The 21,534-nt window shown below is 53.2% G+C and overlaps 1 protein-coding gene and 1 pseudogene across 1 annotated transcript in view; one reads left to right on the forward strand and one right to left on the reverse strand.

Annotated features, from left to right (window-relative positions):
* The window catches only part of LOC128945481 (zinc finger protein 420-like), an 85,003-nt gene that overhangs the window by 23,323 nt on the left and 40,146 nt on the right, over positions 1-21,534 (reverse strand). The gene's annotated exons all lie outside the window — the stretch shown is intronic.
* The window catches only part of LOC128945469 (zinc finger protein 208-like), a 304,103-nt pseudogene continuing 295,773 nt past the window's right edge, over positions 13,205-21,534 (forward strand).

Below are 21,534 nucleotides of genomic sequence, written 5' to 3' on the forward strand. Positions count from 1 at the left end.
ATCAATATTGATACAGTAATTAATATTTAGAAATAATAAAACAGTTAAAAGTTGTAATGCCAAATAAGAAAGGGAGAGGAGGGGCTCCACCCCCCCCCCTCCTGGCAGATATTCAAGGATAGGAGGAAAAAGCAAGAGATAACAGTTACTAAAAATTAACAGAGATAAGGGAAAATCTGCTTGGGTCCCAGGAAAATGCCCGCTATAAGAGATTTATTGCTTTGATGCTAAAATGTAGTCATATGTTAATTTTGGCTTACATTATACTGGCTTGGTGCACATGTGTAACCCAAAGGTGAATTAAAGGACAAAGAGGAAGATGAGAGGTCTTCATCCAAAATGACCCCCAAAGACTTGTGTGACCACCAAACCGAGTGGTGGAGCATGCGCGGTAAAGGTGGTGATGAGGGCGGAGGTAAAAATGTGATGAATCGAAAATGGGAGGAGATGACATTGACACATGACATATAAGGGGGGAATCTTCACTTGCAAGCTCGCACGTGAGGTGGAAAGGGTCCAAGAGCCCTGCACTCCGTACCTCACGGTTATCTTTTGCTTATGAGCTATTATTTGAACCAAATTATCCCTTATTTTTAATCAAATTATATTGTCAATATATATTTTCTAAACTATTCAATTAAAATTGCTGCAGTCTCAAATATTGTTTGTTTTTTTTTATGATGGGATAATTGGGCAGACAGAACAGCAAGAAACATGAGGACAAAAACCAATATATCACACAAGAAAGGACAGTTCAGAATTCTGCCAGCAGCAGCTTTGCTGTGACAGGCCAGGAGTGCAGTGCACAGAAGCTCCAGGCAAACGTTTCAAGGCAAAGCTGAGAAGAGCAAATCAAATCCAAACCAGACAGAGAGTACCACAACAGCAGGAGAGAGAACAAGAACAGAGTAGAAGTGCAGTGATGCTGGCAGGCCGTTCACTGTAGAGGCTCTTTCTTCTCCAGCTCACAGAAACAACACAGAAACAAAGCCCTGAGCATGGAGCCACTCCTGCTCTCACGCCCTGTTTGGAAGGGCCATCGTGTCCCAGCCATGGAGTGACAAGCAGGATCCCTCACCTCCCGACTGACAGCTGCTATCTCTCCTTCAGCCATGCGTATCTGTCTGACAACGTCCTGCAAAGTTCCTCCATCCATGTATTGCATCACCAGCCAGAGATCTCCATCAACAAGGAAGCTGGAAGAGGAAAGCAATGGCATGGAGATGAAAGTGCAGAGCTCAATTCCCCCATGGAAAAGCCTGGAGTGGAGTTTTGTTTCCAGGTCACTTATCAATGAGGACAGAATCAGATGGAGAGACATTCCTGCCAGGCTGCACAGCCCTTGGAATCTGCACAGTCTAAAGGAGAAGGAGACACCTGTGAGAAAGGAGAGGCCTTAGATGGCAAGCAGGTGAAAAATGCAGTTTAGCAACAGCCCAGATCAATGTGGAACCACAACACTTGGCCCCAGCTGGTTCAGCTTCTGAACTCATCAGTTCCACCATTTCCTCCAGAACAAGTCAACACAATTCCCAGGGTAATCCAGGGGAGGAGGCTGTGCAGCACTTGGGACAAAAGCAGTCAGAAAACCTTTCAGAAAGTCCCTTCAGAAACAGGCAAGGCCAGTGAAAAATGGGCAAATGAGGCATTTTTGGAAAGAAGAACCTGATCTTCCTGGCATCTGTAGAAATGGAAAAGGGCTGGGAAGAAGAAGTCAAGGGAAATAATTTCTGCTGTGGTTCATCAGCACTTGTTAGAAGACACAGCAAATGGGGAGGAACTTGAAGGAAAAACCAAAGCAAAGCAACAAAAGCACATGGAGGGAGTGAACTGCCAGGCTTTTGTTTTGGGAAGATGTGGCTGAGTCAGGCATTTTCAAAACAGGCTACAGACTCCAGATGCCAGGAAAGGTTAATGCAGGGCCTGGGCATGGGATAAGAGCTGAAGCACTGACCTGTCCAGAAAGTTGACAATGTTGGGGTTCTTCTTGTCCTTCAGGAGCAGGATCTCATTCACAGCTCGTTCCCTGTTCTGCCCTCTGAGACTCATTTTCTTGATGGCCACCTGAAGGGACATTGCAGCCTTTAACTGCAGGAGTCTGTGGCAGGAGGCCACAGCAAACACGGAGCGAGTCTTTTTGGAGCAACGGAGCCGGCCTGGGCCCAACTGCCTTGGGATGGGACACCAGAGCTCAGCAAGGGCCATTCCCACAGCCCATTGCTCTGCCAGCTGGGGGGTGCTTACAGGACACATGGCCAGAGACATTTGGCCTTGCAAGCTCTGCAGAAATGGTCCCTCAGCTGTCAGCCTCAAAGCTCTAACAACATTCTCTGCACCTACAGTCTTCTCTAATGGCCTCAACACTCTCATTATTATTATTATTCAAACACATGTTGCAAGCAGGAGGTAATTCTGGTTCTGTAAAAACAGAGCAAAACAGCCAGGAACCCTTTAGCAATTCTATGGAATTTGGTCATGATTTCAGATCCAACTGCTCTGTTTGGGATTGCACAACAAAGCAAACACACACCCATTGCTCAGGTGATCCCTGTCACAGGCTGTCACTGACACCAGACCCAAACACAACTGCAGGATTTAGGAGAGAGCTTTGCTCTGGACACCCATCTTCTCATTTCTCTCCCTCTCCCTCTGTGAACAGCTGAAGTAGGACTAATACCCCAAACTGAGCCCAAGCAGGAGCTCTCCCTAATTAGGCCTTGAGGTTCCCTTTGAAGATAAAAGGCAGGATGGAAAAACTGCTAAATAATGTTCCTGTCTGAGGCTGGGATGAAGATAAACTGGACCTCAGTCTCCAGCAGCTGATGCATTCACACTTTTAGACATGAAGATCAAGCCAGGGCGTCCTGCACTGACAGACACCGCTGCCCTCCTTGCATTCCTTTGGCACTTGGGAAGGACCAAGTGTGTCCCAGCTGTGCTCTGCAGGCTGACACTGCTCTGCCTTCAGAGGAGCAGCCTGGGCAGGAAAGCTCTGCTGGCCCCCAGAGCTGCAGCCACAGCTCCCAGCAGAGGGGAAAGCCCTGCAGAGCTGCCAGCCGTGCTGGGCGTGTTGGCACCGACCTCTCCTCCAGTGGCCCTGTCGAGTCCTTTGTAAACGGTTCCGAAAGCCCTGGAGACAAAAGAGCAGAGAAGAAAGAAGCAGCGCTTTAGGCCCTGGCAGTGAAAGCCAGCCCAGACAGGAGATCTCTGCTGCCTGCAGCGTTCACAAACACCTGGGTGCATTGACCCTTCCAACAGCAGCACAGCAGCCACCAGCCCTCTGCCGTGCAAGGTATGCCAGAGGAAATTGAGACCCAACAGGAAGGAATTGGGCTGGAGCAAATCCCAAATGTCCACGCTGAATTGCTTTAGTTCCAAAGCTAGGAGAAGAAATGGGTGTCTAAAGAACTGGAAAAGAATGCATTTCATCCTTTTCCATTTCCTGCCTAAGACCTGTAGGATCCACAAGGGCCCTGCCATCAGACAGGTGATGCTTTTTTCCCCAGAGTGCATCAGCTCTGTGTCTGTTACTGAATGTATGGGGTCTGCTACCTGTGCTAGAATAGAGTACTTATTATTTCATCTCTGGTTTCTTTTTCTAAAGCATTAGGTTGATAATCCTGACCAGTGGATATTTTTGACGGAAAATATTTGAAAGAAATCTTCTTGAGAACTGTTTTCTGACAGTCACCAGATAGTGAGTTGCTCTTTTAGGCAATCCAGTTCCAGGGACAGAAGATCTTCCAGGTCCTGCTCCTTGCTGCAGGCAGGACACTGCCAGCCTCAGGGGCCTTTGACGGCACCTTCTGACCACAGTTATCAACTCTGATCAGGACTGAGAGACAGCAGGATGGTAGCCAGTGTCTGAAGGTGCTTGGAGCTCTCCTGACCTCTCACTTGATCCTGCACCAGCACAACACCCAGCCCTGCTTGTGCAGAAGCAGCTGCCATGCACTTACCCTTGGCCAATCTGCTCCACTTCCAGGTATTTCTGGGCAGGCTCCGCCTCGCTCACGGTGTTCCCTGAAAGAAAAAACGTGGAAGACGGTCCCTCCCAGAGTGAGAGCCCGCCTTGCAGCAGAGCCAGAACCAGCCCCACTCCCTGGGGCCGTGAGCCCCTTGGTGTCAGCTGGGGAAGGGCAATAAATGGCTCTGTGACATTCAGCTGCAGAGCAACACTGGGTGCAGCTGATGCCCAGACACACACACAGCACCTGCTCGGGCACCCAGGAACAGAGCAGACGTACTCAGCTGCATCAGGCACCACTCCCCTCTCCCCTCTGGCTGCAGGGCTGTGCTGCTGTCAGAATTTTCAGCCCAGGATCCCACAGCGGAGGGAGCTTCATTGTCCTCTTCCCAAGCAGAGGGAGGTTCTCCATCCTCTTCCCAAAATGCTGCAGCTTCTCCATCCTCTTCCCAAAATGCTGCAGCTTCTCCATCATCTTTCCAAGCCAGGGGATCCTTGCTGTCCACTTCCCATGCTGGGAGATGTTCACTCTCCTCTTCCCAAGACACAGGATGTCCTCCATCCTGTGCGAGGAGGATGGGAGATGGGAGATGTCCTCCATCCTCATCCCACTCCGGGAGATGTCCTCCATCCTCATCCCACACTGCGCGTTGTCTGTTGTCCTCGTTCCACACTGGGAGATGTCCTCCATCCTCATCCCACTCCGGAAGATGTCCTCCATCCTCATTCCACACCAGGACATGTCCTCCATCCTCATCCCACTCCGGGAGATGTCCTCCATCCTCATCCCACACTGTGAGTTGTCCGTTGTCCTCGTCCCATTCCGTGGGAGCTTGGCCATTCTGGTCCCACACCAGGGCACATCCACCGTCCTCGTCCCATGCCAGGAGATGTCCCCTGTCCTTGTCCCACCCTGCGGGAGCCTTGCATTCCCACACCACAGGATGTTCGCCCTCGTCTCCCAGAGCAGCGGGAAGTTCACTGTCATCTCCTGGCACTGAGGGAAGTTCACCATCGTCCCCCAGAGCAGCGGGAAGCTCACTGCTGCCTTCCTCCTCTTTGGCCTCCTCTTTGGAAGCAGAGGGAGCCCCAGGAGGTGCTGGTGCTGCTTTTGTGCCCTGTGGACAGATGGCAGCGTGAGGGATGGGAAGTTCTATCTCAGTTATCACCTTATTTATCCTCAGCTGCACATCCAGCTGCACTAAGAAGAAATTGGGTTCGGAGCTGTTCCGACTAACAATGGGCTAAAGTCGACATTGGCACTTATTGTTGGGAATTCAATATTCCACCATGGCTAAAGCCAGCAAGCAATCCTCTTGCAAAGGAGGCCTGCAAAACCAGACCTGCAGCTCTTCAAAAGCTCTTCAGCAGAAAAGGAGAAAACTGATGGGAATTCCTTTGCTGCTGCTGCTGCTGCTGCAAAGACAGTGACAGGAGCTTTCCTTCAGCCTCCCAGGCTGGCACTCGGCTGCCACATGCTGAGCTCACAACTTGCTGCACAATTCCAAACACCAAAGGTTCCTTTCCCACTCACCGAACGAGGAGCTGCTCGGAATGTAGACATGAGGTGCCCTGAAACAGGAGAGGGAACATGAACCAGATGCTGTTAGGAGAAAAACTGCCTGTGGTGGGAAATGCCACGGAACAAGGCAACCCCGAGAGAGCATTTTGCTTTCACAGCATCCCTCCAGGAGCCACAGTCCCTTCCCATAGCAAGCAAGAGAACAGCACAAAATACTGGGCTGGGTCAGTTCTTGGCTGGAGCAGCAAAGGGAGGGAGTTCCAGGCTCTGCTGGCACAGACTCCCTGCTTGGGGGAACAGAACCCCCCAGGGCTCATTGCAGATGCTGTGTACGCCCTGCTGGCTGCAGACATCCCCTTTTTCAGCTGCAGCTGCTGGCAGAAGCTCTCCCAAAGCAATGGTGTCTTCATGCCAATTTGGTTCCAAAGTCAACTCAGCTCCAGAGGAAGAACAGAAAGCACACAGCAAGGCCAAAGCCACAGATGCTGCAGCAAAGGAAAACCTCAACTTACGTGCCAAGTGGGTTAAAAAATACCCCGAATAAGCCACAGAGTACAGAGTGCAAACTGCAGCAGCCACGTGCTGCATCATTTTGGCTGCGCTGCACACGTCTGCAGCCTGTAGTCCTGCAAGCACAGAAGGACACCCGTCAGGGCTGGGCTGGCTGCTGAGAATGCCTCGGGCAGGAGGATCCTCCAGCAACGAGCCCAGAGTCACTCTGGGCACTGAAGCCTCCATGTCCCACAGCAACGGGAACACCACAGGGACGTGGCGCTGTTCCTGTGACATCCCAGCAGCAGCTCACGCAGAAACCGCCTGGAAGGTTCTCCTGTGTCACAAAGGAGCACAAAGAACCCTCCCACGGCACAGCCTATGGCCCAAAGGGTGCTAGAGGAACTCGGAAAATGCAGCAAACAAGGACATCCCACAGCCCAGCCTGAACACTGAGGAGGAACAAGGACGGCACCAAACCAAAGGAAACATGACTTTTAGTCACTGATACTTCTGACTAAAAGCAGCGAACCTTGTTCCATCTGGGATCTTTGTTCTAGTTCTAAAAACAAGCAAGGTTCTCCACTCTAAATACACAGAAGGCAGGAACTGGGGAGGAGGTGGGGTTAGGAAGGAGAAGGAGGAGGAGGGAGAGAGGAAAAGGAGGAGCAGGAAAAGGAAGAGGAGGAGCAGGAGCAGGAACAGGAGGTTCCAGTGCCCCCTGTGGCCGCAGCTGCGGGACCATCACCCCGTCCTCGTCCTGCAGGTGAGCAGGGAGGGGGAGCTTGTCCCAAATCCATCTCGGGGGGTCCCTGAGAGGGTTTTTTATTGGGGTGTTTTTGGAGCTCACAGATTGTGGAATTGACCCCAAACATCATCTGGTGTCCCTGGGAGGTTTTTTTCTCTGTGTGTGTAGGTTTGGATCTTGCAGGAGCCCAAAGCTGAGCCCCTTGTGGGATCTTTGGGGGCCCACGTTCCTTTGCCCAGTATGGGCAGGGGAGGACATTGGTCCTGGGGACCCCCGGGACAGCAGAGGAGGGGAACCCCTGGGACCCCCAGAGTGGGGAGAGCAGAGAGGGGCGATCCCAGAGCTGGGGGACCCCGGCAGACTGGAAAGGGGGGGCCTGGAGAGGAGGGACCCCTGGGATCCCTGGGATCTCAAAGTAGAGCATCAGGGCAGAAGGCCCCCATGGACCCCCAAAAGCCCCTGGATCATCCCTAAGCAGAACGCTGGAGAAGGGGGAACCAGTGAAACCGTTGGGCTGAATCTTGATATTGTGGAGATTTTCACGGACACAAGACTCCTGCTGAGTTCCAGAGATGGACCTGGCCAGGAGGAGCCTCTACTCCAAGGCACTCCCACCTTGGTTTCCCCCAAACCAGGGTTTGTCATTCCCAAGCTGTGGCTAAATGGAAGAGGTGGAAAAGCCCCAGAGATCCCGCACGTGGAGGGGCTGCAAACCCAGCCCAGGGAGCTGTGGGGAGGAAAGAGACCCCTGAGTCAGGAAGGCGGCCGGAGATCCAGCCAGAGCTCAGAGCTGGTGGAGAAGCCTCATGGCAGGGAGGAAAGCTTATGTTTCCTTCTTGCTGGTTGGTGCAGACATTGCTGTGATCTTGTTGATGACATCAGTGGGAATCTGACGCCATCCATCTTGCCACTTTACTTCAGGAACTGGATCTTTTGGGCAGGTCCCTTGATTTTGCTCTTCTTGATGGTGAAGCTGGCTTCCAGCAGAATCTGGATGATCCTGTCTCCTTTCTCAAACACTTCCATTGCTGTGTTCCCTCACACAATGATGTCGTCGATGTACTACAAGTGCCCTGGAGCCTCATCCCTTTTCTAGTGCAGTCTGGATCAGTCCATGGCAGATGGTGGGGTTGTGCTTCCACCCCTGGGGCAGTCGGTTCCAGGTGTACTGCATGCCCCTCCAGGTGCAAGCAAACTGAGGCCTGCATTCTGCTGCCAGAGGAATGGAGAAAAATGCATTGGCAATGTCAATGGTGGCATACCATTTCACTGTCTTAGACTCCAGCTCGTACTGGAGTTCCAGCATGTCTGGCACAGCAGCGCTCAGTGGTGGAGTCACTTCATTCAAGCCACGATAGTCCACAGTCAATCTCCATTCTCTGTGAGACTTGCGCACAGGCCAGATGGGGCTGTTGAAGGGTCAGTGGGTTTTGCTGAGCACCCCTTGGCTCTCCAGCTCACGGATCATTTTGTGGATGGGGATCACGTCATCCCAATTCATCCAGTACTGCCGGCGGTGCACCGTCAAGGTGGCAATTGGCACTCGTTGCTCTTCCACCCTCAGAAGTCCTACTGCAGATGGATTTGTGATAGTCCAGGCAAGGTGTTCAATTGCTTAATGTTCTCTGTCTCTACAGCAGCTATGCCAAAAGTCAGAAGCTCACTTGAGTCTTTCTGGGTCTTTGTAAAGCCATTTGGGAGGAAGTCTATGCCCAGAATACACGGGGCCTCTGGGCCGGTCACAATAGGATGTTTCTGCCACTCCTTCCCAGTCAGGCTCACCTCAGCTCCCAACGGGGTCAATTGCTGGGATCCCCCTGTCACCCTGGCAATGGAAACAGGTTCTGCCCCCACATATCTCGATGGTATCAGGGTACACTGCGCACCAGTATCAACTAAGGCATCATATTTTTGTGGCTTTGATGTGCCAGGCCATCAGATCCACACTGTCTAAAAGATCCAGTTTGCCTGTGCCTCTTCCTGGCTAGAGGCAGGGCCCCTCTAGTCCATGTTATTTCTTTCCTTGGGCATACATGGTAGAGGTTCCTTCAAGGGGATCTGACAGATCATACTCAGCAGCTCGGTCATGGGAGGTTGAGGCTACCTTCACTTTACTGGAGTTCCCTCGATTTGTGTTTCCCTCCTTGAATTGACGCACCCGTGCTGCCAGGACAGAAGTGGGTTTTCCATCCCACCTTCCCATGTCTTCCCCATGGTCACGCAGGGAGAACCACAGGTCAGCCCCTGGGGGGTACCCTCTCTGTCTAGCTGGGGAACATTGGGCTCTGACTTTGGGGCCTGTGACTTGCACTGGTGCCATATGGGAACTGTTGCTCCTCACTGTGACAGTGTTCACAGGGGTCCCAGAATGAGGGAAGAGACGAGAATGTTGACTCCATGTTTCAGAAGGTTTGATTTATTATTTTATTATATATATTATGTTAAAACTATACTAAAATAATAGAAGAAAGGATTTCATCAGAAGGCTAGCTAAGAATAGAAAAAGAATGAGTAACAAAGGCTTGTGACTGACCAAGACAGTCCAGACAGCTGGACTGTGATCGGCCATTAATTAGAAACAACAACATGAGACCAATCACAGATCCAGCTGGTAATTCCACAGCAGCAGATAATTATTGTTTACATTTTGTTCCTAAGGCCTCTCGGCTTCTCAGGAGGAAAAAATCCTAAGGAAAGGATTTTTCATAAAATATGTCTGTGACACCTCACCTCCTCCCTCATCTCCTCTTTGAGATTTTTAATCACAGCAGAGACATGAGCCAGCATTGGGCCATTGATCATACTCTCATAATTTCTAAGCTTGTTGGCAACACAGCCCACTGTCTCTCGGTTGGTGTCGGCATTAATCATTGAAATAAAGGTGGTGTATTGAGATGGCCCCAGATTTACCAGACTCCACAACATTTGCCCTGTGCACCTGACCTTGTTGGGGTCATTATCATGCTGTCCATCCCTCCCAAAGAGTACCTCCAATACTGCCACATCTCTCAGCTGTTGGATGCCTTCCTCAAGGGTCTTCCAGCACATTCTATGGTGGTGCTCCTGTATGCTCTCCCTGTGGAAAAACCTCTCTCTGGCACTCATTATAAGCCGCTCCTAGAGGGAAAGGGACCCTGGCTCCCTTACAAAAATCTGATTGATACCTGAGTCCTGGGTCAAGGGTCCCAAATTCCTTGCCTCACCACCATCTAGTACAGGACACCTGTACTTATAAGGTCCCAGACCCAAAGTAGCCAGGTTGTATAAGTCTCACATCCCCATCATACAATGTCTTTGTGCAGATTTTGGAGATTTTCGTACGTCAGGGACTCGGTGACGATCTCAACCTCTGGATCTCCTGAGGGTTTTCCCTTATCTGGGTGCTCTGCTTTCATCTTAGATCTCCTTGTTTCTACAGGGGCAACTGCTGCAGGCTGTGACTGCCTTTGCAGTTCAGCAGGAACCCGGACAGTTGTAATGTCTGTGGGTTCCATTGCTGCAGTATTAGACTCTCTCTCTTTGAGGCACTGGGAGGGCTTCTCATGAGCTTGAGAAATGTGCTCCTTCAGCATCTGGTTTATCTCGCGTATCTCTCCCTCACCAGAACCCCCATCCGATCTGGGTAGTTTATAGCTGAGGTGGGCTGTGGGGCAGGGTCAGGCTCTGGGGCAGCGTCTGTTGTCTTTGGGGTAGGTGTCAGGGTGGTGCGGGATCCCCGAAAAAGGGGGGCAGGGGGCTCCCAGAACTCTGACGGGGCTGTAGGGGAGTCCCAGTCCCAGATAACGGGGTGTAGGGGAATCCCAGTCCCGGAAATGGAGATTCAGGGGTGTCCCAGTGCCCAGGAATGGGGGTTCAGGGGGGTTCCCGTGCCGAGATTCGGGATCCAGTGGGATCCTGAGCCCCAGGAATGGGAGATCGTGTGGGTCCCGGTGCCAGATAAGGGGGTGCAGGGGGTCCCGCTGCCATGAAAGGTTCACAGGGTCCCTGTGCCCAGGAACAGGGACTCAGGGGGTCCTAGTGCTAGGGAAGGTGATAGAGGGGGATCACAGGACCCAAAATGGGGGTGCAGGGGAATTCCCCTGCCTGACAATGGAGGTTAGGGGGTTCCCAGTGCCCAGAAATGGAAGTTCGGAGGGGTCCCTGTTGGGATTTTAGCTGACTAGAGATTGGAAAAGTACAAGGCCATGGCTAATTCCAAGTCCTGCACCTGCAAGATAGCGTGTCCTTGGGCCTAGCTGTAGTATGATAACAAATAGTGAAAGAGACATGAGAAAAAGAGAGATGTAACCCCTGAGGAATGGGGAAGAGCTGATGTTGTGGTGTGGCCAATGGACGGTGTAAATTACAGAATATTCATGAGTTCATTACTTGCTGTATAAGTGTCTGATGCTCTCTTCAATAAAACGGAACTTGCGGATGACTCATATTGAGTCCGAGTTTTCCGTGCACCCGACAAATGGCTCATCCCCGACAAACGGCTCATTCTGCAACAGGTCCCGGTGCCCGGGAACTGCGGTTCAGGGGGGTCCCGGTTTCGGGGGGTCCCACTCACCTTTGGTCGCGCTCCCCGGGTTCCCCAGGAGCCCCAGGAGCCCCCAGAGCACCCCCAGCCCCAGCGCTGGAGCCATCGCAGCCGTCCCCGATCGCGGCTGTGGCGCAGCTGGAGAGACGCGAAAGCGAAAGTGCCCGAGGAGCGCGGGGGGAGGGGAAAAGGGGGAGGGGAAAAGGGCGAATTCCAGGGAATTCACCTGGATCCCCTCCTGCCCCCCCTCGGGATCCCTCGGGATCCATCTGGGACCCTCCAGGGTCGCGCCCTGCGGGACCCCCGGGCCGGGCTGTGCTGAACTCCCGGCCCTGCGCTCAAACTCTGCCCGGACCCCGCTGGGCTCGGCCCAAAGCCGAGCAAGCACCGCGAGCAGCGGAGCCAATTTTTCCTGCGGGTGCGGGTCCCAGCCCCGGCGGAGCAGGGCTGGGCGCTGGGACCCGACCCGTGATTCCCAATCTGCTTCTCTCTCTCTGTGCTGTTCTCTCCCTTTCCTTTGGGGGATCACAAATCCCAGAGCGGCCGCAGAGGGCCGTGCCCAGGCCGGGTTTCCCAGCAAAGGGAGGCTGGGGCTGAGGTGCCCCGGGCTGGCCGGGAATGGGCGCCCGGGGTCACGGAAACGGGGGATCCAGGGGCCGGGAGAGGAGGATACCCGGGAAAGGGGGGTGCAGGGGGGTGTTGGTGCAGGATAAGGGGGTGCAGGGGGGTGTTGGTGCAGGGTAAGAAGGTGCAGGGGGTGTTGGTGCAGGATAAAGGGCTGCAGGGGGGTCCCAGTGCCCGGGAATTGGGTGGGGGGGCAGGATCTGTGAAATGGCAGCAGCTGCTGGGGAGGGACTGAGATGGACTGGGACAGATTGGGAAAAGAACCCACTGGAAGCAGAACTGAGGCACCAGGGATCATACTGGGATATACTGGGAACACACTGAGGGCGACTGGGAGCAACTCAGAGCATGCAGGGGACAATTGAGATATACTGGGAGGGACTGGGAATGGTTTGGATAATCCTGGGACTGACTGCAATCATACTGGGAGTGATCAGATCTGTAGTAGGGGTGAAGAGGAGAAACTGGAATCATGCAGGGACCAACTGGGATCATACTGGCAGCAGCTGGCCCATGCTGGGGTCGTACTGGGATCATGCTGGGACTGATGGGGTGACACTTGGAGTGACTGGCATGGTACTGGGAGTAACTGGGATCACACTGGAGGTGACTGGGGCCACAGAGAGCTCTTACTGAGAATGAAAGGAACCATATAGGGCATGATTGGGAGCCACTGGGACCATGCTGGGGGCAACTGGGATCCTACCGGGAGTAATTTGGAACATACTGGGAGTGACCGGGATCATGCACGGGGTGACCGGGACCCCACAGGTGACGCGGCGGCGGAGTTCGGAGGCGGCCGCAGCGCAGGTGGGAGCCGCGCTGGCTTGTGAAGGGAGCTCGGGGCTTGCTGCGGGCCTCGGGGGCGGCAGGGGGCTCAGGCGGGTTCGTTGTGCCGTGTCCGGCCCGTGTTGCCGCTGGCGTGAGGGCGCTGCAGGAGCGGCTGCCCGCGGTCTCCTTGCTGCCGCTGCCTCGGCAGCAGCCGCTGCCGGAGCAGCGCTGGCTCGGCCCGGTTGCTGTGGCTGGGACAGAGGGGCCTGCCCCGTGGCCGGAGGCTGCGCTGGGGCTGCCTCCGAGCTCCGCCGCCGCCTCACCGGGCACCAGTCACTGCGAGAGCTGGCAGGCCCGCACGAACACTCCGGTAATGGCGGCTCTGCCGAGCCAAGGCCGCCCTCAGGGCGGCACCAGGGGCCGTGCTTGGCCCCACTCCCACCAATCACCGCGCGAGCTCGAGGAGTGACGGCAGAATCAGCCAATCGCGATGAGGGGCGGGCTCTGCACACGGCACGGCCCCGCCTCCCTTTCCCCGCACTCCGGCATTTCCCGGCAGCCGCGGTTGAGGAGCGGCCTCGGCGCTGGGCCCGGCCCGGGCAGGAGGCCAAGGAGCCGCTGGTGCTGCCCCGAACCGCCGGGAGCTCGGTGTGACCGGGACCTGAGGGCGCTGGGAGCTGGGGTGAGTGCGGGACGGAGCCGGGACCCGCCTGCAGCCTCGGCAGGAGCCCAGGCCGGAGCAGGGGATGCTGGAGAGAGGCCAGAACCTCTCTGTCACTTCCCTCCTGTCCCTGGGCAGGAAACAGAGCACATAAGGAAAGGCTCGAGGGTCTGGGTGAGGGTGGGACAGTTCAATCACTGGTGACGGGCAAACGCACTTGTCAGGAGAATTAATCCACAAACCTCAGAGGTTTGTGTCCAAAAAGGAGACAGAGGAATCCTTTTACTTTATTCGAATAAAGAGAGAGGCCATGGGGCATTGCCCTGGGGTCTCTCCAATTTTTGGAGGACGCAGCCTGCCTTTTAATCCCAGTTTCCCGGCCGCATTTCCCTTCTCTCTTTCACCATTGGCTGAGGTACTTGAGAGGTTCAAATTTCCCGCTACTCCCGATACTTAAGAATTCCCTCTGATGTACAACCTCCCTTTTAATTTTTAATTCTTATGGAATTTAGGGTTTTCCCTCAATGTTTCTTTCATCTTTCAGTGTTCAGTTTCATTTATCAGTAAACCTAAAGTTTGTTTGTAAAAGCAAATATCTTTTCCCATTGATCAATCAGTGGAATCTTTTCCATTGTTTCTTTTATCTCTCAGTGCTGGTTTGATCTACCAGCAGACCCACAGCCTGTTTGTAAGGACAAAATCCATCATTCCTCTCACACTTGACTTGGGGAAATTAATTGAATTTATCATCAAACATGGCAGGGCAAGAGAATGAGAACTGAAATAATTCCTACGAAAATATCCTGGCCCCACTTCTCTCTCCTTCCCGGGCTTAACTCTGTCCCGCATTCCCTCGCTTCTCCCCAGCCAGAGGCGCAGGGGATGGGGGTCACAGCCCGGTCCTGTCACAGCCTCCCCTCAGGGACAGGAATCCTCGTCCTGCTCCGGCCTGGTGTCCCTCCCACGGGACACATCCCTCGGGAACGGGCTGCTCCAGCGGGGATCGCCCCGGGCTCACAGGTGCCGCCAGGAGCCGCTTCCATGGCTCTGCAGGGGCTTCCCAGGGGCTCGGGGCCTCTCTCGGGCATCCCCTGCCCGCGGTCTCCTTGCGGCCGCTGCCTCGGCAGGAGCCGCTGGCGGAGCAGCGCTGGCACGGCCCGGTTGCTGTGGCTGGGACAGAGGGGGCTGCCCCGTGCCCGGGGCTGTGCGCGGAAATTCCCGTGGCCGGAGGTTTCTGTGCCCAGAGAGACAGAGGAGTCCTGTAAAAGTGACTTTATTGCTGAGCAGAGGGAGAGGCCGTGGGGCATTTGCTGTGCGGTCTCTGCCATTGTTGTAGTTTGCAGCCTCCTTTTTATCCTCATTTTCCCGGCTGTGTCTCCCTCTCCCTTTGCCCACTGGCTGAGGTACTTGGAAGGTTCAGACCTCCCGATCCTCCAACTGCATGTCCCTGTTAATGTGCACCCCCACTTTTGTATAACAGCTGATATTCACTGCTCTGTTAAGTCTGCTCTTCTGGAAATTCAGGAATTCAGCAGGACTTTGAAGAGCTTTCTGTGTCAATTTCTAATATTTTCTAAAACTGATGGCTTCTCCCATTACTTCCTTATCTACAAGTCCCTGACCCTATCTCCAAGCAGATTCACTCATTGACTCTGTTTTTTCTTCCTGGGTCCTCTTTGGATTTGGGATTATTCTCAGTGCCCTCATTCCCTGTCCTTCTGTAGCCGTTTCTGGATTAAGAGGTCTGGCTGCCACCTGCATCCCCTCACTCAGCTGCTGAATGAGCTGCACTCTCAAGGTGTGGAGCATGGTAAAAAGATGAGAGTTGCTGTAGCACATGAGAGGAGAAACAGCATTTGTTTAACCCATGGTCTGCCAGGGAGTCATGAAACCATGTCCCATTCCCATCCTTTCCGTGTTTGGGCTGGAACATGAGCTGCTTTCTTGTTTCGTTTGTTTTCTGTTTCACCACTTTTCCTTTGTCATCTATTTGCCAACAGCAGTTTGAGTTATTAAATTTTCCACAAACTCCTCCTTTTTCTGCTAACAGATGATCTGATCCCATCCTATGGTTTAGTGTTGTCTTCCTCATTTCAGTGGATTGGTCAGCAGGAAGGTCAGGAGCTGGATCTGTCTGGTTGGTTATTATTTTGAGGACAGCTTGTAATCTAATGATGTCATTGGAATGAGAAATGGGTTCTGTGGCTCCTGATATAAATTGGTTTGGGTTCCCAGGCGCTGGTCCATGGTGTTGTGGGATTTCTTCTGGTGGCCTATCAGCTTTTCAGAATTCCTTTTGTCACCCTGTTAGGTGCCATGGTGTCAGTAGAAGATATTGAAGCCTTCCTGCTCAGGGCATTTCAGTGCTAGGCTTTCATGAGCACCCACAGCTCCACGGGTTGAGCTGAGCATGGGGCGGTGACCTGCGCTGTGTCTGATTGCCCTTCCTTCCCTGCCCTGGAACAGGGTGTTGCTTTTAGACACCACTTGTCCTGGTTGCTTCAGAGTACTTTGGACAGACTCCATATCTAATTTTCCCTCTTTCCCTGGGGCTGCCCACACTTCTGGGTTCACTTCAGCATAGGCCTGGCCAGACGTTTGACACAGAGGTACAACAGAACTGGCCTCTATATCACCTTTTATAATATTAATTTGCATTCTGTGTTTAGTGATCAAATCCCTTCGCAATAAATCATGATAGCAATTAGGAGCAAATAAAAACTCATGCATTTCACACCCATCTCCCACATCTGCTAATAGTGGCTGAATAAAACCACACATCTTTCCCACTTTCCCTGAATAATCCAACACATTTTTGGTATTATCCGCCCCTTGGGTCTGAGATTCAGAGTGGATTGAGAGGCTCCTGTGTCCATCAGGAAATGACTCCTCTCAATGCAGACCCTGCCTGAATGTTCTCAAGGGCTCTAGTGTGGAGGGTCCCTGGTGTGATGGGAGCTGTGACAGCCCTGGCAATCCATGTCCATCAAGGGATGGACTTGCTGGTCCTGAGGATGCTGCTGTCTGTGCTTGCAGTGTCCTTGTGCCCTGCAGCTGGAGCCCTGGTTCCTTGCCAGGGGCTGTTTGGGTGGGCTCTCCCCTGCCGAGGAGGGCAATGCCTCTGCCAGGTGCTTGTGGCCGAGCCGTGCCCTGGGTGCTGGGGCCCCCTTGGGCCCTGGGGTTGATCCCTCAGGGGCTGTAGGAACTGTGCCCTGGCCTTTGCCTTCAGCTTGGCCTTTTGCTGCTCCCTTCTTGCATTCACCTGCTGTGCCTTTGTGCCCAAGTGCTGCAGGGCCTTCTTGTGCCCCTCCTGCAGCCCCCCCAGTGCCTGTGGGTGCTCATCCTCTGACAGCTGCTGAGCTTTTTGCAGAATCATTTGTTTTCCAGCGACCCAAAGAATATGTTGATCCTTGCCTTATAATCCGCCTTTCCCTTGCCTTATAATCCTCCTCCCTGTGCTCAGGGTGCCCTCCCCAGCCCGTATCCCAGAGCCGCTCCCTGTCCTGCCGCAGTGTCCAAAGGCGCCCCCGGCGGGCAGGGCCGGCAGCTCCACGGGGCCGGGCAGCGGCCGGGGTGTCCCGCAGCCTCCTGAGAGCCGGGGGCCGCTGCCGGCCCTGTCCGGGGCTGGTGGGGTCAGGCAGCGCCCGGCGCTGAGCCCCGGCTGCCCCACAGCCCCGGCCCGGCCCCGCAGCTGCCCACAGGCCCCCAGTCCGTGCTCCTGGTGCCGCAGCTCTGCGCCTGGTGCTGCCGCTGCCCCCCACAGAGAAACCCCCTGAAACCCTGACCTCCTTGTTTTTCTCTCCTGGAAACCAGGGATTCAAATGATCAGCTGGCAAAGGTTGTGGTTAAGACACTGCTGAAAAACATCCCAATCCTCGGTATTTTTCTCTTCCTCCTCTTTTCTTTTTCTTACCACATAGATTCCTCCTGCTGCTTCCTGCTTTAACCATATTGCTGCACACTCCCCTTCACCCAGTCTCTTCCCAGCACACCAACGCCATCCATGCCCTGTTGTCCAAAAGCGAGGGGAATTTGGGGAGGTGGGACCGGGGCAGCGCCAAGGCCGGGCCCCCCCGCGCTGTCCTGGCGGGAGCGGCTGCAGTGGGGACCGAGTGCGGGCGGGAGCGGCCGAGAGCCCAGCGCTGCCCCAGCCCGACCTGCCCCAGCTCCATCCCTGCCCCTGCCGTGGGATGCTGTGGGTTTGGGGGGAAGAGGGAGCCAGCAGTGGGAGCTGGGCCTGGGGCAGGAGGAGAAGGGAAGGAGAAGCAGAGTTGAGGAACAAAATGGTCAAATGATGCATGTGGGAGGAGAAGGTGGGATTGTGCAGGAGAAGGAGGAATAGCAGGAGGAAGAGGAGTGTGAAGATGTGTGGAGACACAGGAGGAAGAGCAGAAACAGGAAGCACCACAAGGTTCCACCCCTCCCTGTATCTGCACCCTCTACCCCCAGCTCCCGGAGTGTTGCCCCCTCACATGTCGCAGGTATCCGGGGAGGAGGATCCATGATTTTCATGGGGGCTGAATCTTGGTGTTTCTGAGCTTTATTTGGCTAATATGTTGGTGTTACAGTTTTTTTGTGGGTTCTGAATCTTTGTATTTTGGAGGTGGTTTTGGCTGAATCTTGATTTTGGCAGAGTTTTTTATCTATGTCTTGAAGATTGCAGGATTTTGGTGCTGAATCATGTTGTTTTGGAGGTTCTTACAGAGGCAAGGTTCCCAATGACTCGGGCATAGAGGAGCCACCAGCCCAAGGCACTCTCATCTTGTTTTTTTTCCCCAAACCAGGATTTTTCATTCCCAGGGCGTGTGTGGATGGAGGACGAGGAAAAGCCCTGGAGATTTCGCACGAGGAGGGGCTGCAAACCCAGCCCAGGGAGCTGCGGGGAGGAAAGAGCCCCCCTGAGCCAAGAAGGTGGCCAGAGATGCAGCCAGAGCTCAGAGCTGGTGGAGAAGCCTCATGGCAGGGAGAAGCCTCATGGCAGGGAGAAGCCCCACAAGTGCTTGGAATGTGGGAAGGGCTTCAGGTGGAACTCCAACCTGATCCAGCACCAGAAGATCCACACTGGGGAAAAGCCCTACGAGTGTGGGGAATGTGGGAAGTGTTTCAGCCGGAGCTCAACCCTGATCCGGCACCAGGAGAGCCACACTGGGGAACGGCCCTTTGAGTGTGGGGACTGTGGGAAGAGCTTCAGAGACTGCTCTGACCTGATCCGGCACCAGAGGATCCACACTGGGGAACGGCCCTACGAGTGTGGGGAGTGTGGAAAGAGTTTCAGCCAGAGCTCCCAACTGATTCGGCACCAGATGATCCACACTGGCAAAAAGCCCTACGAGTGTGGGAAATGTGGGAAGAGCTTCAGGCAGTGCTCTGGCCTGATGAGGCACCAGGTGATCCACACTGGGGAACGGCCCTACACCTGCTTGGAATGTGGGAAGAGCTTTGGGTGGAGCTCCACCCTGACAACACACCAGCGCATCCACACCGGGGAGAGGCCCTATCAGTGTCCTGAGTGTGGGAAGAAGTTTCACGTCAGCTCCGATCTCGTCAAACATGAGCAGATTCACACGGAGGAGAGGCCCTTCCGCTGCCCCGACTGCGGGAAGGGCTTCAAGCGCAACTCCACCCTCACCACCCACCGGCGCATCCACACCGGGGAGAGGCCCTACGAGTGTGGGGAGTGTGGGAAGAGCTTCTCCAGGAGCTCAGCCTTGACCCAACACCAACGGAGGCACCACTAAGGAAAGCCTGTGAGTGCCCCGAGTGTGGGAAGAGCTTCGTGGGCTGCTCCAGCTCCATCCCCCATTGGTGGATCCATGTTGGATGATCCCCAGTGACCATTGTTGGGCAGATCCGTGGTGACCCCTTATGGGGAATAAAACAGAGTACAGAGGAACTGATAAAGGGGCCTGTTATCTTAGGTCTGAGCGAGCAGAAAGTGTGGGAAAAACAGACACAGATAAAGGCTCCCTGGGCAGCAAGTGACCAAGCAACATGTGAGATTTTGATAAGATAATGTTACCAGGTGACATGATGTCATGAAGAATTTGTAACCAATGGGAAATTGTTACCAAAAATAGAGCCCCATATAACTACCATGCAAGTGAAACCCTATATAAACCCCTGGTATACTCAATAAAATTGGCTTCTGATCTAAACTCAGATGTCCCCATCTCTCCATTGTCAATACCCCTGTTCTGGGTGATCCCCATTGGGTGGGGGGAAGGTGTTGGAGAGATTTCTTTCCCTTCTCCTTGTGCTGCTGTGATTTGGTTGGTAATAAATTCACTCCCTGTGCCCAGGCTGGCTCTGTTGTCCCCGTGCTGGTGCTCTGGGCGCGATCTCTCCCTTTCCTTGTCTCATCTTCTGTGCCACTCCTCCGCCAATCAGAGAATGCAATGAATGGGAATCAGCCAATCAGAGAGAGCAGGGCTGATGACTCACTTGCCAAACAGACCCACAGCACCCAGTGTTCCCCACCTGGCCCCCACCCTCCCTGCCCAGTCACAGCCCCCCGCGGGGTCCCCCCAGGTCCCTCCCCAGTGCCCCCCATAAACTGGACTGTGTTTAACTGGGAAGATTTACTGGGAACACTGGGAGCAGCCAGGTGGGGGCAGAGTGACAGCGGGGCTTGGGGGACACACGACCCACCCCCAAAATCAGCACGGGGATGCAGCAGGAGGTCCTGGCTAGGCCCGAAGCCACGGGGATCTGTTTTCCCTTCTCTAAATTTTCAGTGTGAGGTGCCCTGATAAACCAAACACCATTTGTTTTTTCTGATTTTTCCTTCAGGGTTTTTACAGGTCCATATTGTCTACTGCAATTAATCTAATCTACTGCAACCTCACTCCATGTCCAAACTTTACCGCTACTGGCAGGTGAATTAGATTGAGAAGCTGGGGGCTGTGAGGGGATGGAGTATGGAGTGAAACCAGAATCAGTAGATCCAGTTTGGTCGGTGGGGTTACCAAGGAATCTACCTAGTCTCTCTATGGGACCCAAGGCCATGATGGTTTTCTGTAAAGTAATTGCTGTACATTTAGGTGTTCTGGAAGCCCTCGAATTAAAGAAGTAATAATTTCAGGTTTTACAGGTAATTGCATTGGTGACTGAAAACCAGGAATCAACTTTTATTCCATGAATCATTTGCAGGCAGGTGGCTTTGTGGGCGCTTTCCAAAACCTGGTTGAGGGTACTGACTATAGCTAAAGGGTCTCCCCTTTCCAAAGGATTCATTCCCCCGGCCCAGAAAGCTGCACATTGTGTCAGGGACCATGTGTCACGCTTATGTCCTGTTGTTTAGAAAACTCCATGTCCCCAGTACCCACTGGTCTCCTGTTCCGTTAATTTAATTTGATCTCCACCACTGAGGGACACTCAGAAGACATATTCTTCTCCGATTCTTGTGGAAGGCGCCCATATTTTTTCTTCAGCTTAGCTAATTCGGTAGCACTGAATGGTAGTTGTTCAGTTCTGATATGTGATTCAAAATCTTCATCATTAACATAATTATATTCTGTTCTAACCAAGGGTCTCAAATGAGTGTAGCAGTTTTCTCCACAGTGTTTTACTGCTTCTAGTTCCTTATGGGGATAAATCTGTTTAATGTGAGGAGTTTCTTTTTCCTCTGCCTGTGTCGAGGAATCAGCATTCAGTGAATTCTTAACATGTTCTTCTCTAAGGGCAGCTCGTAACAGATGGATCTCATTCCTTTATTAATTTAATTGTTTTTGCAAAATTTCAACTAGGTTTTGAAGGGAGTCCATTAGACCTTTTTCCTCACTTCTTCACTTTAAGAGAGTTTCTATAGCTGCTGTGAGACAAGCTCCCAAAACTGAGCAGAGAATAGTTTTGTTTTTGGCCAGTTTAAATTTTTGTTTCATGTTGTAAAGAACATACTCTATCAATAACATTTTCCAAATTAAATCAGTTACTTTGTACCCATTCTTCTCCTCCTGGAGAAGGTTTGGCATTGTGTTTGGCTAGTAGAGCATAAAATTCAGCTTTAACTTTTGTGTTGAGGTTTTCAGTCATTTTATGAAGGGACCAAAACCATGACAGAGAGGTATAGACTTAAGTTACACAATCTTACAGGTCTTGCTGTATTTCCCTTCCCTTCCCTGAGTGGGTGAAGAGACTTAATCTGCCTGGGAGGTTCTACTCAGTTACTTCAAGTAGTCCCTTCACTTCCCAGACAGTCCAGATTCACACATACACAAAAAACAGTTTC

This window comes from Melozone crissalis, unplaced genomic scaffold (genome assembly GCF_028551555.1).
Source record: "Melozone crissalis strain CALT ecotype California unplaced genomic scaffold, PUWL_Pcris_2 ptg000066l_1, whole genome shotgun sequence".
NCBI lineage: Eukaryota > Metazoa > Chordata > Aves > Passeriformes > Passerellidae > Melozone > Melozone crissalis.